This window comes from Bos grunniens, chromosome 22, assembly GCF_055505025.1.
Source record: "Bos grunniens cultivar Pamir isolate PY7600 chromosome 22, Bosgru_T2T1.0, whole genome shotgun sequence".
Taxonomy (NCBI): Eukaryota; Metazoa; Chordata; class Mammalia; order Artiodactyla; family Bovidae; genus Bos; species Bos grunniens.
The window spans coordinates 18,204,406-18,228,221 of record NC_141186.1 but is presented as its reverse complement, the minus strand read 5'-3'; the positions used below and the strand labels follow the sequence as shown (position 1 = coordinate 18,228,221).

At 46.0% G+C, this 23,816-nt stretch overlaps 2 protein-coding genes across 3 annotated transcripts in view; one reads left to right on the top strand and one right to left on the bottom strand.

The window, feature by feature from the left end:
* The window catches only part of LMCD1 (LIM and cysteine rich domains 1), a 57,092-nt gene that overhangs the window by 3,956 nt on the left and 29,320 nt on the right, over window positions 1-23,816 (top strand). The window lies entirely within an intron of this gene.
* The window catches only part of SSUH2 (ssu-2 homolog), a 114,569-nt gene continuing 96,116 nt past the window's right edge, over window positions 5,364-23,816 (bottom strand). The window contains exons 13-14 of the transcript XR_015151099.1: window positions 16,426-16,481; window positions 5,364-15,366 (exon numbers count right to left, since the gene is read on the bottom strand). The gene's annotated coding sequence lies outside the window, so the exon portion shown is untranslated. The remainder of the gene's footprint in view (window positions 15,367-16,425; window positions 16,482-23,816) is intronic.

Sequence of the window (23,816 nt, the reverse complement as noted above, 5' to 3'; positions counted from 1 at the left end):
CGTCCAAGTGCATTGCCAGGGTCAGCTGGGCGTCTCCCTCCACCCCTTCTCCACATCACGTCCCTCTTGGCTTTCCTGTCCTCCAGCTTCGCCCTCCCCCCTGTACTCAGCCCTTCCTGCTTTCACCTCCAGTTCCTGCCGTGTGCAAAACTGCTGGCACGCCGCCTGGGTGAGCCGATCCAATGTCAACACGGCTCCTCGAGAATTGTCCTTGGCTCCCTCCATCTTAGAAATATATTAAGCTGTCATTTAAAGACTTTAATAGCCAAATCATTGGAGACATGCCCATAGGTGTATAAGCAACTTGGCCCAAAGAGAACCATATTAAAAAAGAAAGAAAGAAATTATCTAAGTCCTTAAAGTTCTCCCCAGACAGATGGCTAAAGCCATTACTTGTACACTGAGGATGTTTGTCATGTCGCACAGACGTATTCGAATATGTGGGGTTAGGGTTGACAATTGATTTGCACCAATACATCTGCCCCCTGAGGTGGTTGGGGGCAGGGAAAGGTATCTCGCAGGTCAGCTCTAGGCTTTATTCCAGCCATCTCAGCTCCAAGACCTTCTCCTGGCCCAGAGCTGACCAACAGTTCTACAAGCAGGACATGGAGTGACTTTGGCATTCCCCTCTGAAGATCCCACAGTTTGATCTCCTCTCCATGTTAACTGGCCAGAGGTGACGAGGGAGAAAAAGAATGAGCTGGATTCAGCAAAGGCTGGGGACCAGGAGGAGGGGCAGATGTGCAGACTCACATGAGCATCTTCCTTTCCCTCCGCTGCCCTGGCCACTTCCAGGGAGGGTTAGATCAGGAGCAGAGAAGTCAGGGAATAGTACCTCTTGTAACCCACCCTCTAGGGTCAGCTGGGCTCCAACAGAGAGATGCCATTTGCCTTTGCAAGGGAGAATCTTTCTTTTCAACTTCCACATTCAAAATAGTGTGTTTATAATAAAGTGGAAATCGGTCCTGAAAGCACAGACCTTGGCAGTCCTTATCTCCCCCATGTTCATCCAACACCACTGAAATATGTATGATAAGCAGAGTTTTCTGGCAAAGGGCCAAGCTGTCACAGTAACTGCAAACATTTACTGGTGACTTTGGACAGGTCGCTTTTCCTCAGAAGGGGCTGACTTTGAATGACGGCTGGAAACTTCATTCCTCCTGCCGTCCACTGACCTTTTCTGGACCCCAGACTGTCTCCTAAATAACACATGATTATGGGAAAACAGGACACAAACGCCATTCCATTGAGAGCAGAACTGGGGAAGAGCTTTTTGAGACCTCCACAAGGAAGAGACAGCTGCTGCTCTCTACGTGCCTTCATTTGGAAATAGTCCCCTCTTCCCCTTCATTTGCTGATTAGGAAGATTTGGCTGGCAGCTGCTGCTGTGATCTCACCAGGTGCAGGGCCACCAACCACTTCCACTGGAGACCCTCAAGGTCGTACCATTTCCTTCATTTCCCATGCAACTTTCAGTCCTGAACCCATTCTTGGAGCTCTGTTGTTCAGTCCCTAAGTCATGTCCGATTCCTTGTGACCCCATGAACTGCAGCACGCCAGGCTTCCCTGTCCTTCACTATCTCCCTGAGTTTGCTCAAACTCATGTCCATTGAGTCAGTGATGCCATCCAACCATCTCATCCTCTGTTGCCCCCTTCTCCTCTTGCCCTCAGTTTTTCCCAGCATTAGTGTCTTTTCCAGTGAGTCAACTCTTCTCATCAGGTAGCCAAAGTATTGGAGCTTCAGCATCAGTCCTTCCAATGAATATTCAGGGTTTATTTCTTTTAGAATTGACTAGTTTGACCTCGTTGTTGTCCAAGGGACTCTCAACATCTTCTCCAGCACCACAGTTCAAAAGTGTCAATTCTTTGGCGCTCAGCCTTTTATATAATCCAACTCTCACATCCATACATGACTACTGAAAAAAACCATAGCTTTGACTATACGGACCTTTGCCGGCAAAGTGATGTCTCTGCTTTTTAATACACTGTCTAGGTTTGTCATAGCTATTCTTCCAAGAAGGAAGCATCTTTAAATCTCAGAGCTTAGAGTATATCAATGGCCCAGATCTGCAGAAGCTCCAAAACTGCCTTCTATAAAGCTTTTCAAGAAACAGCGAAATAAGAAGTCTGGTCTCCTGTGTGGACCTAGACTGTTTTAGTGGCCTAAACTTGTTTTTGGTATTTAGGCCTAAATATTTGATGTGGAATTTCAGTTGGGCTTTCACAAAAGCAGAAATACTAGTACAATCACAAAGCTTTGGAAAAGCCCTAAATCAAGCCTTTGTTCACTGTATGCTCTTCCATATGAGAAGTGCTTACCTGTGTTCTCAGGTTGTGTTGGTCTTACTTTCATGATCCATTTGGACTCTGGTGCCCCCAAGGATCTGCACAAAAATTCATCTGTTCTCTGCTAGGATGGACAAGTTTGGGGAAAGGCAAGGGAAAGGAAAAAAGAGAGACATCTTTTGAGTACACTCAGGACGCCTGATGTTTTCTCTAGCTTGTTTCATTTAGTCTTTAGGACTACATTGCAAACATAATGATGTCCTTTTTACACATGAGTAAATGAAGACTGAGGGTTTCAATGACTCACCTAAGATCTTATAATGACAGATTAAGAACTCACACCCATTTTTCTCTGACTCTAAAACTGAAGCCCTTTCCACTGCAGGAAGACACCAGAAGGCTTTTGTCAGAAGCAGAAGTCTGGTAGAGAAGGACTAGGATTACTACCTCAGGCTTCACACACAGATGAAGGTCAGCCCACTGCTGACGGTGATTCAGGGATGGCCCAGCATTTGCCAAAGGTTATCAGGCCTCTGTACCTCTCTGATGTTTCTTGGCCACAACCAGGTATATGCTGTCATCCACACCAAGTCAAAGCCATTTCCCAGGTAGAAAAGAAAGACTTCCTAGATCTGTTCCTTTGGTTTTCTAGAAGTCTGCTAGAACTGTCTAGAGAGGAGGCTGGTAGAGAGACAATCTAAGGGATCATATAATAGTATCCAAAAATTACTGAAGAAGCAAGGACACTGGACAAAAAAAAAAAAAAAAATCCTAGAGATCCAAGCTCCAGAGCTTCCAGGAAATTCTATCCTGGGGATAAGCTTGGCCTCTGGAATGCGTATTCTCTACATGCCTGGTCAGCCTGACTCACGGTCTACCCAATAACACAGGAATCAGGACCAAGCAAAACACAGCCCGAGCCCCCACCAGGACATGCTTTAAAAGGAAATAAGATTGCTGAGGGAGAAGAAACCAAAGGCTCTATTTGGCAAGTCACTCTTTTTGTAGGACAAAGTTGGCGCCAGGGTCCAGCCCGTGGCAGTTGTTTTAAATCCATATGATATGTGTATGTATTGATTTTTTTTCCCCTCCTCCTATTTTAAAATATGGGTTCCTTTGTAAAATAAATCTTTGGAGAAAATGTGAAGGAATCATTAGATAAAAGAGCTGAGAAGAATCTACTGATCTGCTTGGTCAGTCCCTTCAGGTGGCAGAGGGGACATGGGGGCAAAATGTTATATCCAAAATTTGCATGTGACGTAGCAGAGAGGCACTGGCTCACAGCATCTTGAAAGAATGAAGAAAAGGGTATCTTCTCTGTTTCATCACTTCCATGCCCAGGGTCCCCTGACTTCATGTCACCCTCATACCCTCAAAGCTCAGAAGGTCAGGTGAACATTTTGGCTGTGAATGTAGCTTTGGCCACACAGTTTAAAGGCCATTTTGAGAAGCAGTTAAACATGCAACCTTTGCAAGCATGGAGATCTAGATGTGATGTGTAGTTCTGCCTTTTCATGGGTCTGCAACCCAGTTGCTTACTCCTCTCTGGACCTCTAGTTCCTCATCTGAGGAAGAGAGTTAATAATAGTTCTATATTTAAGCAATAGTCTAATGAGAAAGCATGTAAAGCACCTGGATGCATAGTATGTTCTCGAAATAACATTTCCTCCTGCTGCTATTAGTATCCTCTTCTCATCAGCCCCAGCACAGAAATCCTATAGGAAGTTAAGTGCTAGAACATGGAAGACCAAGTTCATCTTACTGACATCACCGGTGGCTTCTGAGATATCAGATTGCAGGACCTTCTCTTTGTAGCTAAACTTAGACCTGGCCATAAATAGACCTGGGTCACAGCATCTGCAAAAATCAGGACAATGGCAACAATGTGCCTTGGGTGTCTGGTTGCTACACTTCTAAAAAGTAGTCCTCTTCACGGAGACCATTCGTTGGTCCCAGCTAGGTGATTTTACCCAGGCACTTAGACACGCCAAGCCTCGGATGTCTTGCTTTTTAAAACAGCTTAATAGTCACCATTTCTTGATTTAGCAGATATTTGTTTAATACCTATTATATGCCAGGCACTCTGCTGAGCGCTCAATACAAGACAATGAAAAAGAAAGTTCTAGTCCCTGCCTTGCAGACTTGAGTCCAGTGGACTGTGTTTCACATGAAAGTATGAGAAGAGGGAAGATCTCTGGAAAAGGGCATGGTAACCCCCTCCAGTATTCTTGCCTGGAGAATCCCCATGGACTGAGGAGCCTGGTGGGCTGCAGGCCATGGGCTCACAAAGAATCAGACACAACTGAAGCAACTTGGCACACATGGGAGGGAAGAGCCAAATAATGTCAGGTTCTATTACTCTGTGTTTTCCTTGACCTCCTCCATCTCAAAGACACAGAGACACACAGACACACCACTCTTTTTCTCCTCTTTTACTGTCTGCCCTCAGATTTGAGCGTTGCACACATCTGAGCCACTCCCAACCCCAGTTATCTCTACAGTATCACAGTGATGTACGTATGACAATTCTGCTCCCGGTTGTTGCATTTTAACAAGGCATTGAGTGAAGAGAAGTCTGGGAAAGGCAATGACCAGTGAACAGTGGCCTCTTCAGCCCCACTGCAGACACACGGTGGTAGACCAGTTGTCTGTGTACAGCCCATGTCCTCCAAGGCAGCTCAGCACCTCAGGCTCTGTCCTTTCAGATGCTGGTGTCAGGGGCACCAAAGGGCAGGAACACAGAGTGAGAGCTCTTGGCTGACTAATGCCCCATAAGAAACCTGCCTTAGGAAGGTAGCAGCTATTTGGGTGGTGTGACTAAGAGGCATTTCCACGTACTGATTCACGGCTGACCACCAAGGTGACTGACCCAGCTAGTCCTCTGGCTAGAAGAGTTGGAGGGGAGTGGAGCCCAGCCCTGCCCTCATCCTGGAGGACAGCCACCCACCTGCCGAGGGATACCTGTGCTCCCCACCCCTACTTTGGCCCTGTGGTCACCAGTGTCCTTGTTAAGGGGTCTGGCTCTGATGGGGGGAGGGGTCAGCATTTGAGGCTTATTTTAGAGAAAGTGTGGGAGGGAGATTTTGTTTTTACTCTTGTTAGTATCAACAGACAGAGGAGAGGGGTTTTTTAAAACAAGGATCTGTGGATAGAATTGATATTATCAAGGAACAGAAATGAAGAAAAATAGTGCATCCTTATATACCTAACCTCTAACCAAAATGAAACATTTCTTTTTTTTCATTATAAATGAAAACAAAAGCCCTGGCAGTGTAGCATCCTCTGTGCTTTTTTTTTTTTAAAGCAAATAAAGCTATTGAATGTGACATTTAAGTTAGAAAAAGATAACTGGCTATAGGCCCTGTGTCCTTCATACTGACTGAAATCTGATATTTTCATATCCTATTACAGCCAAGAGAGATGCCAGGCATACTGCTCATACTCATCCTTGTTCTGAAATAACAGTAATTAAATCCATGACTGGTGTTGTTAATTAATTTAACAAAGGCATGTTATGTTACTAAATTACAGATTAGCTTTTACATATTGATATTATTTCAGTAATATTCATTTTCTTTGTAATCCTACATATTTTCATTTGTGCTTTTAGAACATGGTTCTGAGAAGGGACACTTTCATATCAGACAAAAGGACACAAACAGATTAAGACTTCAGTCAAAAAAAAGCTCTAACAATACATACACACACACAAATATTTGCATACATGCATATGTATACACACACGCACATGTGGGTTGAGTTCTGAGGCTCTGGGATGGAGTAGACACACTGAGTTCAAATCCCAGCTCTGTCACCTGCTTCCTATCTGGGGAATCCCATTACCTCTGAGCCTCAGTTTTTTCATCTATAGAATGGGCCTAAAAGTTGTCCTCATGACAATAACCTATAAAGTTCCTAACACAGCATTTGACGGCTCCTGAGTGTGTGTTTTTGAACTATGGTGTTGGAGAAGACTATTGAGAGTCCCTTGGACTGCAAGGAGATCCAACCAGTCCATTCTGAAGGAGATCAGCTCTGGGATTTCTTTGAAAAGAATGATGCTAAAGCTGAAACTCCAGTACTTTGGCCACCTCATGCGAAGAGTTGACTCATTGGAAAAGACTCTGATGCTGGGAGGGATTGGGGGCAGGAGGAGAAGGGGACGACAGAGGATGAGATGGCTGGATGGTATCACTGACTCGATGGACGTGAGTCTCAGTGAACTCCGGGAGTTGGTGATGGACAGGGAGGCCTGGCGTGCTGCGATTCATGAGGTCGCAAAGAGTCGGACACGACTGAGCAACTGAACTGAACTGAGTGTGTGTTACACATGAGTTATCATCACTATTGAAAGACCCAATGAAAGTAAAATGTGCAAACATTATTCTGGTGAAACTCATCACCTCCCTCTGATTTGGCCAACTTTAAGAATTCATTCTGTGCAAACACATATTCCATGTAATTATTATAAGTCAGGGGCTGAGCTGGGAAGCAGAGAAGTAAAAAGGAAAGAAGTCCCAGAAGCTGATAGTTCGAGAGATGGAACAGCCAGCCCGGCCACCAGAGAATCAAAGCCTTGATCAGAGGTTCAAATGAGGGAGTGAGGGAGATCAGAGAGGAAGTACTTAACCCGACCTGGGGAGGTCAGGGAACGCTCACCAAGGAGGCGACATCTGAGCTGAATGTTGAAAGACAAGGATGAATGAATATTATGCTTGGGTCACAGGCCAGTGTTATGAGTTCCAAGTCTTGACACACATGTTCTCAGTTTTAGTTGACTTCTAACTTGAGAAATATCATCCATCTTCAACTACAGAGATACACACCTACATATCCATCCATCCATTAGGCACGTCTTGTAACTTTCTCATCTGAGAACTTGTCCCTCTCGCCTCTCAACCAACACCCTTGGGATGATAGGATAGCACAGCCTGCCAAGCTGGCATGCTTGAGACTCCCAAGCTCAGCAGAGAAGTTACAGCAAGCTCACCCCCACTCAGTTTGAATTTTTACAGGAAGATGTAGATTTGTGATTGAAGGGAAAAAAAAATAATAACTGAGGATATGCAACATATATGGAAAGAAAGAAACAGAGAGAGAGAAACACACACTCACACACACACACACTCACACACCCTCTGTGAAATCCAGCATGCTCTGCCTGTGAGCAGAATGTGAAAACACAATTGTGAGGACCACAGGATGGCGTGTGCACCCCAAGGTTTATCCACCTTCCAATTCTGAAGTCATTCAGCTAGTAATTAGAGGAAAAGAAATTCCACAGAGAATTCCTTGGTAAACTGTGAGAAGGAAAATCAGGAAACCTGAGTAAGAATGATCCCTTGCATGAGAACAATTCCTTCAGGTTTCTGACTTGGTCTGAGACTGTGGGGCCCCTTCCTGCCATGATTCTGAGCAGGTGACGCAGCACAGTGAAAACCACATGGTTTGTATATCGAAATGCCACTGGAATAATTGTTGGCAGTTGATTTGTGTCAGTTGCAGATGGTATGTTAAACAGGTTGGGGTCGGAGGAAGACAAATGATTCCCTGCCAATTATCTGGAAAATGAAATTATGGGGACCGTCCCTGGGTTTGCAAGGATCTGACAAAGAGGTGAGGTTTGATGGAAAAGCTGGGTTTCCTCAAGTCTGCCCTCTTTCACAGCCCATAGGCGCAAACAGCCCACTGGGAGAACACACTCTGACCAAGATTCACACTAATCAGAAGGGCTGTTGCCACCTGCCCGGTACCTCCCTTGAACCCTACTAGGTCTCCCAGCAGGTAGGAAGTCACCCGAGAAACAGATGCTCTGACCTCAATCTTGACCAGTATGTAGGACTTGGACAGTGAACCAGATATGAGAAAAAAGTGGCCGCTGCATGCCTGAACTAAGGAAACAGAACCAATGGGCGAGAGGGAGGTGAGGTTCAGAGAGAGAGATTTTAGCTCGAAATAAGAAAGAGCTGTCTAATAATTAAAGGAATTAAAAAAAAAAAAAAAACTTGATCTTTTGACGAGGTCTCAGTGCTTATAAGTGGTTCTCACAGCATCTGGCCACGTGTTCCATCTCCCATTTAAGGTTGTGGGTGGGGTACTTGGACAAAATCATTTTTAAGTCTTTTTGAATCTGAAATGCTAAGACACCCTGAGTTCTAATCCTAGCTCTTCTACCAACGAGCTCTTTCCTGGCCATTTAACTCCTATCCCATGACATCTTTCTTGTGTCTACATCCTCCATTTGTGAGCTCCTTGAGAGCAGAGACCAGGCCTTACTTCTCTTTTGTGTCAGCCCGGAAAGCCAGGCATACAGGAAGGGCTCAAAAATATGAATGGACTGAGAAGGAAATGAGATGGAATTGGGATACAGGAGAGAGAAGGAGAGGCATCAAAAGAAGTAAGAGCAAGTGGGTTTTCCTTCCTGGCAGAGACAAGGAATCCTGAGGGGTAGACAGGGAGACGGAGGAGCAGGGCAGAGGACACGGAGAGACATGGAGTAGAGTAGGCTGGACCAGCAACCTCTCCCAGAGCCCTACACACGCTGCTTAATCTAAAACCTTCTGATTCGTGGACCACGGTCAGAACTGGCAAGATGGGAAAGGGGCCAGAGAGTGGGAGGAAGACTCCTAGAGAGTATTTAGGAAGGATCCTAAGATGAAAAGGAACTGAAAGTGAGGGGGGAAGCAGAAAGGCACCCTTCCAGAGCAGCCTGAATTTTCCATGTCTGGTGCCGAATTGTATCATCCTCCTTCAAACTCATCTACACAAGGGTGGACTTCAAGGTGGCAGATGAGCCAAGCCTTGACTTGCTTCCTGCCTTCAGACAGCTAACACAGACCTCCGTCTGAACCTTGAAGCGGGCCCCCTGTTTCTGGCGGGAAGCCTCTTGAGAACAAACTCCCATGATTTCCCTGGTCCGGGGAGACAGATTGGCTGGGATCTCTAAACAACAGCAGCCACATCTCAGAAGGGTTGGCCCTCCTGAGAGATAAGATACAGCAGGACGACTGAAAACTGGCTGAAATTTAGTCCAAAGCACTCATAGCTCACACCGATATCTACTTAAAGTTTCTAGTCCTTGATGAATATTTATACCAAAATAGGGCTAGTGGAAATGTTCCATCTGTGTGGATTTTTAAGAGTTTTGCCTTTCCTCAGCCACGTTGACCAAACTCAGGAAAGTGGTGGAATCGATGCCAAGTACATGCTCTTTGAAGTGCAAGAATAATTCTGAAAAGGCCCTGGACCCATCATATTTCTTCTTATCCTGCAGACTCAGAGTTGGCACTCCCTTCTTTAAAAATGCATAATATCAACACCTCTCAGTGCTTTATAATTCTGGCCAGTCTTTGACACCCTGCTGACCATGACCACTTTTTTGAAAGAGCGGATAAGCCTATTCAAAGTCCTGCTGGGTGAGATTGTTTTGTTGGTTGACATTTTCCCCATCTTTTGAAAATCTGAATGGCCCAGTTCATCACTTTAATTCTCCTTTTTACTTTGCTCGCAGAGAAATGGCCCCAGATTTTCTCCTCAGTATTTTTAGTCATTCCATGCTCCTCAGAACCAAAACACCAGAAACTTGAACCAGTTATGCTCTTGGTATGAGGAGCAAAAATAGAAGCCTGCTGTACTTGGCATATGACCTGTACTTACCACAAATGGGCTGTGTGTCAGACATTGTGCTACATAGGGTTTTTCCCCTCCTCTTTACATAAATCCCATTTTACAGATGAGTAAACTAAGGTTCAGAGGGATGAAGTAAATTGTTACTGTGACAGAGCTAATGTGATGAATGGGAATGAAATGTAGACAGTTTAGTCCTCAGCAACCCCCTTCCCTCTAAACCATTTCTCATCTATACCAAACATGTTTCTAGGGTTCCACAATGTTGGGCCATGAACTTGTTGGTCACAAGATGAATGAAGTTGGTACCCAGACATGCATTAACAGTGTTGAACCATGTTAGTCAGAATTTGTCTCCATTTTCAGTTCTTGGACCTTTTGGATTATAACCAGGAGAAAGTCTCCACCTGGTGCTCATAGGGCCTTAACACCTGCATCACTTGCCCAGCGTCACTTGGAACAGATAGAGAGCAGTCCTCAGGCTCAGAGCTTTAAAACAAGAGATTAGCTAGAATTTAATGGTGTTGGTTCATATTTATTGTATTTTTATCATTACCTCTTATTTTTTTCAAAACAAGCAGCTTTTTAATGAAATATAGTTGATTTATAATGTATTAGTTTTGGGTGTACAGTGGTTCAGTTATACAATGTGTATGTGTGTGTGTGTGTGTATACTTTTCAGATTCTTCTCCATTATAGGGTATTACCAGATTTTGAATATAGTTCCTTGTGCTATACAGTAGGTACTTGTTGTTTATCTCTTTTATATATAATGGTGTGCATGTGTTATTTCCAAACTCCTAATTTATCCCTCCCTGCCTTTGTTAACCAGAAGTTTGTTTTCTATGTCTGTGGCTTACCTCCTATTTTTCTAAAGTGTAAGGAAAAAGGGTTTTTCAAGAAATATGTTTTAAAAAAGTGATTTCTTCGAAGAAAAATTAAAAGTAAATAACCACAGAGATGGTATACTGAGGATAGGACTCAGGAAAGAGGAACGTGCTGCTGCTGCTAAGTTGCTTCAGTCGTGTCTGACTCTGTGTGACCCCATAGACGGCAGCCCACTAGGCTCCCCTGTCCCTGGAATTCCCCAGGCAAGAACACTAGAGTGGGTTGCCATTTCCTTCTCCAATGCATGAAAGTGAAAAGTGAAAGTGAAGTCACTCAGTCGTATCTGAGTCTTCGCGACCCCATGGACCACAGCCTACCAGGCTCCTCCGTCCATGGGATTTTCCAGGCAAGAGTACTGGAGTGGGGTGCCATTGCCTTCTCCAAAAGAGGAACGTAGGGCTTCATAAACTTCTAATACTTGATAATCCCTGATCTCTATAGTGCTTTACAATTTGCAACATCTCTTATATAAATGACCCCCACTGGATTCTTACCACAACCCCATGAAGCTGTTAGGGATTATGATCCATTTCAAAGATGAGCCGTTTAAAATATCAAGGTTCAGAGAGCAGAAATGGCTCCCCATGGTCACACAGACAGTGAAGAAGCACCCAGGGCTCAGGGTCAAGTCCAAGATCCATGGTGCCTCCTCCAGTGTTCTGCCAGCACATCGTGTCAGGGCAGGAGGAAATAAAGGGGTACTCCAAGGCAAGTAACCAAGGCCCAAAATGCCAGAGAACGTCTGTTGAACTTGATGACCCCCTTGACTGTCCTGAGTTTTATAAAGTTCCCAGTGATTGTGTACATTCTATTTCATGGACAAGCCTACAGTTGCTCCATTCTAGTTTTGCTAGAGAAGCCTGACTTTCTTTTGCTAGGGACTCACTTTTTAGACGGTTCCAAAGCTGGTTCTCCTGTCAGGAGAACATATCCAACTTTCTGGGGTACACTAAGAAAGGGATGACACAAACTATAAAAGAGGAAAAGCCAGCTTCTTCCCAGGAAGAAGGACATTTCTTCCAGCAGTTGACCAGGGTTCAGACTGCAGGGCCGGGTGACTGGATGGGCAGGGAGTCCATAAATGTGGGACAACCAGTGGGGTTGGATGACCAAGGAGGTGAGTTGGCATTTCCATCAGTCTATCCAGGAAGAGCTTGCAGGAGCGGAACACACTCCTGAGGATGATGCTGCGAGCCAGAGGGAAGAGTTTGAGCAGATTGATGCCTAAGACAGAAGCATTCTGAGAACCAAAGAGAGACCAGAGCCCAGCACTAGAACCTAGGAAAGGGGAGGGCAGCAAGTGAGGGAAGCACACAAGGGCTGGCCAGGCAGGTGGTTTGATCAGGGGAGGCTAGAATTCTGGAAACAACAGGAAACCAAGGTCGATCTTTCTTCTTCCAACTCAAACTACAGACATCAGCTTCAGGTGGAAGATCACTATTATGTGTTAGCTTTTAATGCACCAAAAAGCATTGTGCTGTGCATAGTTGCTCAGTCATGTCCAACTCTTTATGACCCCACGGACTGTAGCCCACCAGGCTTCTCTGTCCGTGGAGATTCTTCAGGCAAGTATACTGGAATGGGTTGTCATGCCCTCCTCCAGGGGATCTTCCCAACCCAGGGACTGGACCCAGGTCTCCCACATTGCAGGCAGAGTCTTTACTGTCTGAACCACCAGGGAAGCCCAAGAATACTGGAGTGGGTAGCCTATCCCTTCTCCAGGGGATCTTCCCGACCTAGGAATTGAACCAGGGTCTCCTGCATTGCCGGCAGGTTCTTTACCAGCTGAGCCACCTGGAAAGCACTGAAAAGCAGTGCTCAAAGGCAAAGCTGAAATTGTTGCAGAGGAAGCTATTGATACCCATGTTTACAGAGGCAATACCAGGCGCAAGGCACTACCGTAGGCACTGGTGATGGAGCATGAACTAGACACACAGGGACCTTGCCCCCAGAGAACTGACAGCCCAGCAGGAAAAAATGACATCAGAGTGTATATAATCATGGGTATACCATGATTAAATAATGATAATCACAATAGATACAACAAAGAAGTGCAAGATGCAGGCTTTTCTAAGACCCTAAATACCTGCCAGACAAGTAGAAGTTTGTTAGGTGAAGGGAGGAGAGAAGGAAGATGGTCCAAGCAGAGGGAAGTGCCTATGGGCTGACTTAGAGGTATAGAGGAATTTAGCATCTTTTCTAGGGCATACAGTTACATGAGTAATTCTAAATTTACTCCAGAGATAATTTGCTGGCAGGGCACTTGGTTTCTGTATCTCTAATCCTACATTTTCATTCTGTTCCATGAGCTTCAAAGGTGGGACCTAGAAAGTGAATGACTTGCAAAATGAATGACATCTGCTCATTTCTGTTTCATAAACATGAAAAACTTGGCCTACCTCCCCTTTATGGTGTTTTCCTTTCTCAGAATCTGTGATTTTCTTGCCTCAGGTTTTCTTAAATGCTGCATTCAACTCTACAGAGTATGGACAACGAGTGCATTATGCAGGGTTGGAAAATCAAGGAAAGGATGAAATATTTGAAAGTGCATTGAATGTTAGTTTTAGAAACATATGATAGCAATAAAGACAGGAGAGGGAAGTCGTTTATAAGAAGGATCTTGTTTTAAACCAAGAAAATGTCCTGTGAAAGACACCACCCTAAAACACAAGTGCTTTTTTCCATCAAGGCCCCAGTGTTGGCTGAAGGAAACGTTTGTATCTCAATGCTTCCCTTGTCTTATACATTAACCGAGAGATTCCCGGCAGGAATCACTTATATAAGTAAAGCCTTCAGACTTTTAATAGCAGGGCTATACCTTTACACCACGTATTTCCTTTCAAGATATTAAGATTCACATAGGCAAGATAAAAAAAATTCTCCAATATGAGTTGCTAAGTCCCCACCACCACATACACACATTTCCAAAATGAACTCCAATAAAAGTGGATTATCCTTGAAAAGCTCAGTGATGCTGCCATTTCAGGATTCAGATGCACACAATCACACACCCCAAGTTACATCCTTATAGAAGGCTGTTCTTTTTGATTTATTTTTGGCTGCCCAAGCAGCATAAGTGAAGTTAGTTCCCCCGCCAGGGATCAAACCCATGCCCCCTGCACTGGAAGCATGGAGTCTTAACCACTGGACTGCCAGGGAAGTCCTGGAATCTGTTCTTAAGACACCAGGCCTCTAAAATGAGGAGTGCTTTAGTAAAACGGAGGAGAGATAATAAGTAAACATTGCCAGCCTCAAGCTTACAGTTTTATACTTGAGAAGGAGTCTTTTAAGGGTCCAAACCTAAGAACCATGTAACCAATGAGATCTTTACTTCCAAGTGTAACCTCAGGACACCAGGCTTGTTCTCCTTTAGAAGAGGGGAGTTGGTAGGGGGGTAAATACTCATTCAGGGACTTCATTTTCTTTGATTTTGACTCCACAAGCTACTTGGTAAACCTCTAGATAAGATTCCCAGGAGGACTGGATAACTCCTGGCTCTGAGCGAGACTGGTGGCTTTACTTCCATCTCCCCCAGAGCAGGCAGGGCCTTTCCAAGAAGGAAAAAAAGACAACTGCAAGGGGAAAAAAAAAAATTGTTGGAGCTTCTGGAAACACTTAGTTGGAAAAGAAATGCCAGGTCAGCTCCTGCCCTGTGGAAATCCCTTTCACAGTGGATGAAATGGTGCCCATGTTCTGGGAAACTGAGTGTCTCAGAAGATCCATAAAAGTCTGGGGGTGGCAGAGCAGGAAGGCAGGAGGAACCTCTCCCCTCCACACACACTGATTAAGCAGGCGAGCAAGCTGCTCAGATGATGGGCAGGCTTTTCTAAAAGTGGTTGATTCTCAAAAACAGGAGAGAAGGGCTGTGCCCCCGGGCTGGTTTGACCTCTCTGTGCTTTGCGGTGCGCTCTTCACGGTCTCCCAGGCAGGTTCTGCAGTTGGTGCGAAGTGAGCCAGTGTCAAGGGGAAATAAGAATTCAGTCCAAAACAAACACCTATCACTTGAGTCCAGCTGGGTGCCTCATACTGGGTTGGCCAAAAAGTTCGTTCAGCTTTTTCCATAAGATGCTACAGATGGAAAAACCCAAATGAACTTTTTGGCCGACCTAATACAAAGACTTGTGGACCTGCGTTGGATACAACGTCAGCTATCGACAAAAAGCTGGCCGCCCAAGAGGCTAGTTTGCTTTCCTCCCTGATCGTCATCATTGTCTCTCTGCCAACGGAATGTTAAACAAAGGAGTCAGAATCCTGGGTGGGGGCTGACAATGCCCTAGGTTTTCTGTAGCCATTAAGTAGATCCAGCTACCTAGCCATCGGTGGTTCAGTTTAGGAGATGGGACTTTTTGTCCCAGTGAGTACTCCTTTTTCTCAAAATGACCCCAAGCTCCATCTCCTTTGAAAGGTAAAAGATACTCTTCAAGTATTTCGAGGCTGCCCCCTTACCAGGGCTCTGGCAGTACCAGCTTGGAGAGGAGCCCGGCCACGCCAATTGCTTCTTAGCACTGCTTCAGCCATTCCATCCAAACGGCCCTCCTGTCAGGCCCTTCCATGAGCTGCCAACCCTTGGGAAAAAAATGTCCTAATTTCAGTCTTGTGGCCTCTCAGCTTCTTTTTTGACGAAAGTGCTAAAAATACAAAAGAGTCAATGTATGGAAAAGGCAGACAGAAAGAAGGAAAAGAAAAAAGGGGTAGATAATCCGCCACCATGGCTGTCCGAGCACTTGGTGTCCACTCTGTGCTGCCAAGTGATGATGTGGGACAGGCAGATGTTACACACAGACTCGGCCGAGCAGGCCAGATACCAGGCACCCACGGTGGCAGTGTGTGTGTGTGCTGAGTGTGTGTGCTCAGTCGCTCAGTTGTGTCCAACTCTGCGACCCCGTGGACTGTGGCCTGCCAGACTCCTCTGTTGGTGGAATTTTCCAGGCAAGGATACTGGAGTGGGTTGCCATTTCCTTCTCCACCGTGAAGGCAATAAGACATTTTCAATCAGGGGAAAGCTCCAGGATGCAGCCAGTTAAGCATGGGGTCAGCTGGGGTGCAGGGGCAGCGGGGCGGCTGCCGTATCATCAATAGAACCAGCCGCCCCAAAGGCAGGCAGTCTGGGCATTCCTGCTTTTCTGGAACCAACCTCAAATCAATGAGGCTTGTCTGACAAGGGTTGGGGCAGGGGAGGCAAAGGCTGGGCCTTAAACAGAGAAGGCTTTCATTTTATATTTCCCTGGCCACATATGGATTTGCTTTCCGACTTGGTTTTCCTAGACAGATTAACCCTTGTTCACACGTGATGTAAACCTTGGGAATCTCAAATCATGTCTTCCCCTGGAGGGGAACAGAACCATATAAGTTATTACAACTATTAAAAATGTGCCATAAAGGGTTATGTATGGTGGTTAGGAACTTAAGGGGGGCAGGAGGGAGGACCCAGTCTAGGAAAATCAAGAACCTCCCTGAGAAAGCGATAGGAGGAAATGGACGGTGGTTTCTAGAACTTTCTAGCTCATCGAGGAGCCTGAACAGATGACTGGGACGCATTTCAGGGACAGCTTGTGGGGGAGACGCAGAAGCGACAGGCCCCTTCACCCCACAAAGGGTCTGGACCCACCAGGCTTTCTGCCTACCTTTCACGTACTTTAGAGCAGGGGTCCCCAACCTCCAGGCCTCAGACCGGTACCTCCTGTCAGATCAGCAGCAGCATTAGACAAGAAACAAAGTGCACAGTAAGTGTAATGCACTTAAATCATCCCCTAACCAAGCCCCCCACGCCCCTGGTCTGTGGAAAGACTGTCTTCCACAGAACTGGTCCCCGGTGCCAGGAAGGTTGGGGACTGCAGCTCTGGAGCATCTGTGAATTCAATTCTCCTTCCTGGCCACCCCGAGTTAAACTTAATTTTACCTGTTAAACATGATGTATTGAGAGAGAAAGGACAGTTCCAGAGCATATATCCACAGAAAACTCTAATGCAGAAAGATACATGGACCCCAATGTTTACAGAGCACTGGTTACAACAGCCAGGACATGGAAGCAACCTAAGTGTCCACTGACAGATGAATGGATAAGGAAGATGTGGCACATTTATGTGATGGAATATTACTCAGCCATAAAAAAGAAGGAAATAATGTCATTTGCAACAATGTGAATGGACCTAGAGATGATCATACTAAGTGAAGCAAATCAGAAAGATGTGATATCACTTATATAGGCAATCTAAAAATGATGCAAGTGAACTTATTTATAAAACAGAAACAGACTCACACATATAGAAAACAAACTGACCGTTACCAAAGGGGAAAGGGGAGGGGGATAAATTAGGAGTTTTGTTCCAGCAGATAAAAACTACTGTTTATAAAACAGATAACAACAAGGTACTTCTGTATAGCACAGGGAACTATATTCAGCTTTTTTAAAAAGAGGACAATAAAGGACAACATGGTATATTTTGCCCCAAACCCAAATTCTCCTAGAGCTGAACCCATACAAACTATCTGAATGGACAAAACCCAAATGAAACACCATTTCTCATAGAGAGTGAAAAGTACTCTTTAGGGGCATCTGTAAAACTATCTTTGGGACGCCAGACACTCCTAACATCCTAAACTAAAGCCATCAGACGAACTCTCCCAACCACAACCAGTCCAAGGAATCAATTTCAACACACATATGTAATAGGAAAAATAATTGAGTCTTACCCCAGAATGCAAACTACTCAGCCACTTCTGCAATCAGCTAGTCAGCCACCCAATGCTTCCCTTTACTGTCACTTTAAATAGGATTGCTCTTTATAATCAGAAAGAAAAAAGTTTTCCATGCACAGAATTCTAAGCACTAGATCAGTAGGGCTCATCTCAATTTGTTTAGTCTGTACATTTTTAGCCTCATTACACAATTTAGGAAAAGAGGGTCTAAACTCAAGAGATTTCTTCACATTTGTGCTTGTCCAAAGGAAGAGAAATTCTCAAGGAGCAAATGTGGGGGAGAAACAGTAGATTTCAATACACACATCCCCCTGGAGAACATCTCTGCCCCGAGATATGACCTCTAACGTAGACAAGGATGTTGCTTTAGCCTGGGGGGACTTTCTGTGGTTTTAGAAGGCACTTTATCCAAAGTTGTCTCCATGGTTGATACACACGTCATCGTAGAGAGTATGGGTGGGACGGCACAGGATGGAAATTTGGAAAAGGGAGCGGCTGCCAGCACTTGGTTCTGCACACTCTCTGCTGCTACCAAGGCGGAGGAGGGGATAAAAGACCCTGCCAGGGTCTGGGCTCCACATGCCCTGCCTTTCCTCTCCTATTTGGGGAAACAGGGTTCTCATGGCCAAGATCTGAAGCCACAGCCAGGCTGGGCTCCTCCATCTGGCACCGTCACCCGCTCCCCGCTTTGGCCCCAGGGTGGGGTAAGGGGAGGACCACCCCTGACCTCAGGCCTGGCAGAGGGTCTCAGGATCCCTAAGAGCCCCTGAGGGGCGTTGGGCCGCCAGTGAAATTTAAAGGAAGAGGAAGGGTGTGGTTTCCCTTCTGTCTGGCTGTTAAGAATGTTACCACTTTTGGCACAGAAGTCTGTGAGGCAGGCCTGTACCGGGGCAGATGGGACCAAAATGAAGGGACAACAAAAGTCAGGCAGCCCGTAAAACCTCACCCTGGAGGAGTGGTGGTCTGCAAGGGGAGTACTGGATAAGAATACATTAAGCCAAGGAGCTGAGAGCCTTCAAGTCCAAGTTGGAATGGCCGAGGGCCCAGTCCTAAGGCCCGGTTGTTCCCAACTTGTCTTCATGTTAAAATCCCCTGGGGAACCCTCCAAAATGTCTACAGCCTGTGGCCCATCCCCCAAGATTGGAGCTAAGTTGCTCTGGGATTCAGCCTAGGCTTCAGAAGTTTGAAAAGATCTCTAGGTGATTCTAGGGGCTTCCTTGGTGGCTCAGATGGAAAGAATCCACGGTGCAGGAGACACGGATTTGATCCCTGGGCTGGGAAGATCCACTGGAAGAGGAAATGGCAACCCACTCCAATATTCTTGCCTGGAAAATCCCATGGACAGAGGAGCCTGGTGGGCTACAGTCCAAGGGGTCACAAAGAATCAGACACAACTGAGCAACTAACACTTTCATTTCATTACTAGGTTATTGTAATATGCACTCAGGTTTGGGAACCACTGATGTGGCCCCTGGCTACTCAAAGTGTGGCCCCCAGACCAGTAGCACTGGCCTCCTCTGGGAGGTTGGGAGTACCATGGACTATCAGGCTCACTCCAGATCTGCTAGACAAGAATCTGCACACTGGCCAGATCTCAGGGGATCTTTGTGCTAATCAGAGAGTCGGGTAACTTGAGAAGCGCTGGTCCACGAGACAAAGCCAAATCGTCTTCCTCGAGTACAATCTTGTGGCACATGCCTTTCCTCCTTCCTGGCGTTGACTGCACTTGTAATTGTAGCAGTGTAGTCAGGTGAGTTATTACAGAAGTCAGTGTCGTCGTTCAGTCAGTAAGTCGTGTCCAACTTTTTGGGACCTCCATGGGCTGCAGCACACAAGGCTTCCCTGTCCTTCACTTTCACCCAGAGTTTGCTCAAACTCATGTCCATTGAGTCAGTGATGCATCCAACCATCTCACCCTCTTTTGTCCCCTTGTCCTCCTGCCCTCAATCTCTCCCAGCATCAGGGTCTTTTCCAATGAGTCGGCTCTTCACAGCAGGTGGCCAAAGTATTGGAGCTTCAGCTCATGTGTGTGAGTTATTACCAGTCAGTGTAAGGGCCCCAGAATACCTAGAGATAGTTTCTTGACACTGCCTAGAGTGTATGGGTTAAATTGAAATGTAAACTAGAGTCACAGCATAAGCACCAGCTCCCTGGCCTGGTCCTATCCATTTGTGACCTGTAGTCATTTCAGGCTTCCAGGACAGGGCAGATAAACTGGGGGAAGCCAGTGCCCAGTGCTTCACTCACACAGGCACTGCCCATGGTTCTCATCCAGTTTCTCCTCTGGCTGCCACCTCTTCCACTGAAGCCTGTCTGATACCCTGAGCATCTACACTTTATTTCGCAGAACAAGGTTGGCTGGTAGAAATCCTGGGACCAGGGTGATCATGACCTTGTCCTACCACCCCCTGCCCTAACCCTTCCAGGACATCCCACCCCTACAGAAATGCTGTCCACCTCTCTGGACCCACATAGTCCAAGGCCCTGAGTCAAGGCGAGACTCGCGGGAGGCTGTCTGGGGTCTGGAGACACCTGGTGTGGCTGGAAGCCACAGGATCTGAATCCAAAGACATGAGTGTGGATCATGCTCTGAGTGGTGTATCCTAACAGTTCTGGGAGCTTGTTTTGCTCATGAGCCAAATGCTAAATCTTGACATCATAGGCTGGTTGTGAAAACCAAGTGAGAGAAGGGATGTGAATACACTTTGTAACCTGTAAAGTGCTGTGCCTGTGCCATAGAACATGAGATGAGAGCATAGTCAAGAAGTCAGACCTGCCTGGCTTCATGTCCAAGCTCCACCACTTACTGACTATTGGATTTTGAAGGGGAGGGGAAACCTCTCTTAGCTTGTTTCCTCACCTGAAAACAAGGTTACTCAAAGTGCCTCCTGTGGGTTCATCAAGAAGCTTAAATTAAATATTATGCAAATACTTGGCATATGCCCCCACATAAGGTATACTCAATAAATGCTAGCTATAATCATACTCATTAGGAAATATAAAACAGCTTTTTTTTAAGGTATATATCTTTTTTTTCCTTTTTTTTTTTTTGGCCATGCCACATGGCATGTGAGATCTTAGTTCCCCAACCAGGGATCAAACCCACATCCCCTGCATTGGAAGCACAGAGTCTTAACCACTGGACCACAAGGGGAGTCCCGGAAAAATAAAAGTTTAGCTTAAAGTTGTAATACAAATAAAGATCGACTAAGGACACCCTTCCCCAGAGGGGCATTCTGAATGGGCACGGTGCTTCTCCTCTCAGACTCACGGCCCTACCATCACCTGATGACTGGGAATATGACTATCCCCCACAGGGCTGTCATCATTATTGAGGAAGACAGTGGTTTCATAGGGAAATCGCTCTGTGGACTGTCGAGCTACTTTTACTTGGGGGTTGTTGAGGGTACTGGAGTAACTCTCTGATCATGTTTCTGTTTATGATCTCAGTTCTCTGGACCTTCTCATAACTTCACCTTTTCCCCACTCATCTCCATCCTCTCTCCACCTCCTGTCCTGGGTCCTGGGACCCTGGGGGAAAGGGATGTTTTTAAGTCACAAAGCACGTTGACCAGTAATGTTTTATAACAACACAGGTATGCTTATAGAGCTTACCTGTAAAAGACAAGTCAGAGGAGTTGCTTTGGAATAGAATTTAGTACCAGTTCAGAACATCCCTGCTCAAAGAGCAAGCCCACAGATAGTCAGGAGGGCATGTGATCGTGTTAAGACATAGTTTTCAAAAAGGTAAGGTCAGCATTCTTGTGCAACTATAAAATGAAACTTAGCAAAGATTATACTCAACTCATGATATAGGGAAGGAACCAGTAAGATATTTAGAGCCGTCCAAAAAGCATTTGAGGAGCTGGGGGTTCATGAGCAATTTAATGTCAGGACAAGATTGATAGGTATAGAACTAGTTGATATCCTACATGACAATGAACCATAACCTTTGGGGTTGTCTTTTTCAAAATGACAAAAACTATCTGCATGGGTGTCACTACTGGACAAAAATCCACAAGTTAACATGGAACTTGGCCAAGCGTAAGAAGAGCACAGAGGGAACTTCCCCAGACCCTCGCAGGGATGGGATGGAGTGGGGAACACCGTCACGCTGCCACATGTGACATGAAGGCTGTGCCACCCCCGTTTCTGCCTTACATCCAAGTTTTGGGTTTCTTTTTTTTTCCAACAATTTCGGTAAATACTTATTTCACTTCACTTACATGATGCTTATAGTGGCCCTGTTGGGGCAAAAAGGTCAAGGAAAACCCGTTTCCAGAGGAGAAAACTGAGTTAGTTCCACAAGGAGAGAGAGAAGCTGGGCTAGGAGGAGAATCCTGCTTCCTACTTCTGAGCCTGGCGCTCGTCCCGAAACTCCATCTCCCACTTGGCCTTCTCAGAGCACTCTCATTCTCAGCCCCGCATTGCTCTCAGTGGCATTTGTCTCTTTTCAGACTTCCCTTGGGCTTCACTAAAGGTAAAGGAGGGAGGGAGGGAGGTACCCGCGGCCCCCACCCTTTACATCCCAGAGGCCTCCTGGTCTCATCCCAGTCCTTTTAAGTTCCCGACACGATTCAGTGGCACAGCATCAGGTGAACCACATCCTGCTATCCTGAGCCAAAGAAAATTGTCCAGACACTTTATCCCCTGCTCCGGAAAAAGGACAGAAAGAAGGCCGCATTCCAAGAACCCATTTTTTTAAGTGGTGGCTCCTTTCAAGCTCTTCTCTTCTCAGCTACTGTGAGCCACTTTGCCATCTTTCATCTGCAACTGCATCCACATCAGAGAAACCTACTGTTTACAAACCAGAATGTCTCATTTGAAACACTTGTTCTGGTTGATGTTTGTCCCCCACGTCAACAAACAGGAGAATCATTTTCTGTGTTGGGGGTGAGCTGGATCTGTCTGGCCCCTGGCTGGATGGCATGCCTGCCCTGGACAAATGACTGCTCATTGTGTGGAACAGGCAGCCAGGAAACTGGCAGTGAGTGTGGTCCAATGGCCCAAATTGGTTTCTTCCTTGCAAGGCCATTTATTTTTCTCACCCACGGATTTCTGTTGCCATAGAAACCATCTCACTAGCAGGACGGAGACGCAGGCCAACCCTGCTTTCTGCACCATCAGAGAGGCAACGTTTATAATCATGAAACAAAGGAGGGAGTAAGAAAGTGTATGGGGTGGGGGCTTCCCTGGCGATCCAGTGGTTAAGACTCCACACTTCCAGTACCAGGGGTATGGGTTTGATCCCTGGTTGGGGAACCGAGATGCCACATGCTACACAGCGAGGCAAAAAAAAAAAAAAGGCAACAATACTCCAATAAAAATTAATTTGAGAAAAAGAAACTAGATGAGGTGTGCAGTTTAAAAAGTAGTTCCTCTAAAGTTCCCGAGAACTCTGAAGCAGGTAAAAAAAATTTTTTGAGAATGTCTGATTCAGAGTACGTTTATACAAGGTGTACTGACAACAGCAAACATTCGGAGTATAATAAGTGCATGCTAAGCCCTTGAGTGCACAGCCCATTTAACCCTCTCAGTGACTCCACGCACCTGGGGGGTTCTTACTGTCCCCGTGACACAGACAAAGAAGCAGACTCCGCAATGCAGTCACTGGCCCAAGTCCAGCGGAAGAAAGGGACAGAACTGGGATCAAAACCAGCCCTCTGACCCCAAAGCCTGGACCTCCTGACTTGAAACAGCTGCCTTCCCTTCATCTCTCTTCATGTCTCTGTTGTAGAGACATGTTGTAGCCTTGCTCTTCAAAGGTGCTGGACACCACTGTCCATCCAGCGTCCGCCATTTTTGTTTGATTTTTTAATCCTTTTTGCCTTCAGCCATAAGCCCCTCTCTAACATCCCACACAATGAGGGTTCCACAGAACAGGATACGGGCCACTCCGATCCAGGCCAGTTTTCTCATCTCACAGAGGACTAATGTGGGCTGGGCAGGGAATAAGTCGCCTCTAGCTGCACAGCTAATAAATGTCAGAGTTGGCACCAGAGGGCCAGCCCCTTGCCCTGCAGGCCAGAACCCGGCTGCACTGAGCTGCCTTACACCACTGTTTCTAAACCAGACCCTGAGCCAGCAGTTAGCTCTCCTGGCCAAGCATTAGGACTAATCCCCTTGTAGGATGGCTGTTAAACCAGCCAGAATAACAGCAGTGCTCAAGCGGGCAGGGTAATTCACCAGAGAGGAAACACTCCCACAGAGCTCTCCTGTTTCAGGCTTTGTTGCCTTGGGGGTCGATCTGAAACCATCCAGTGATGAAGCCTGATCCAGAAATTGTTTACCTCTGCCCAAAACTTCGAATGACTTA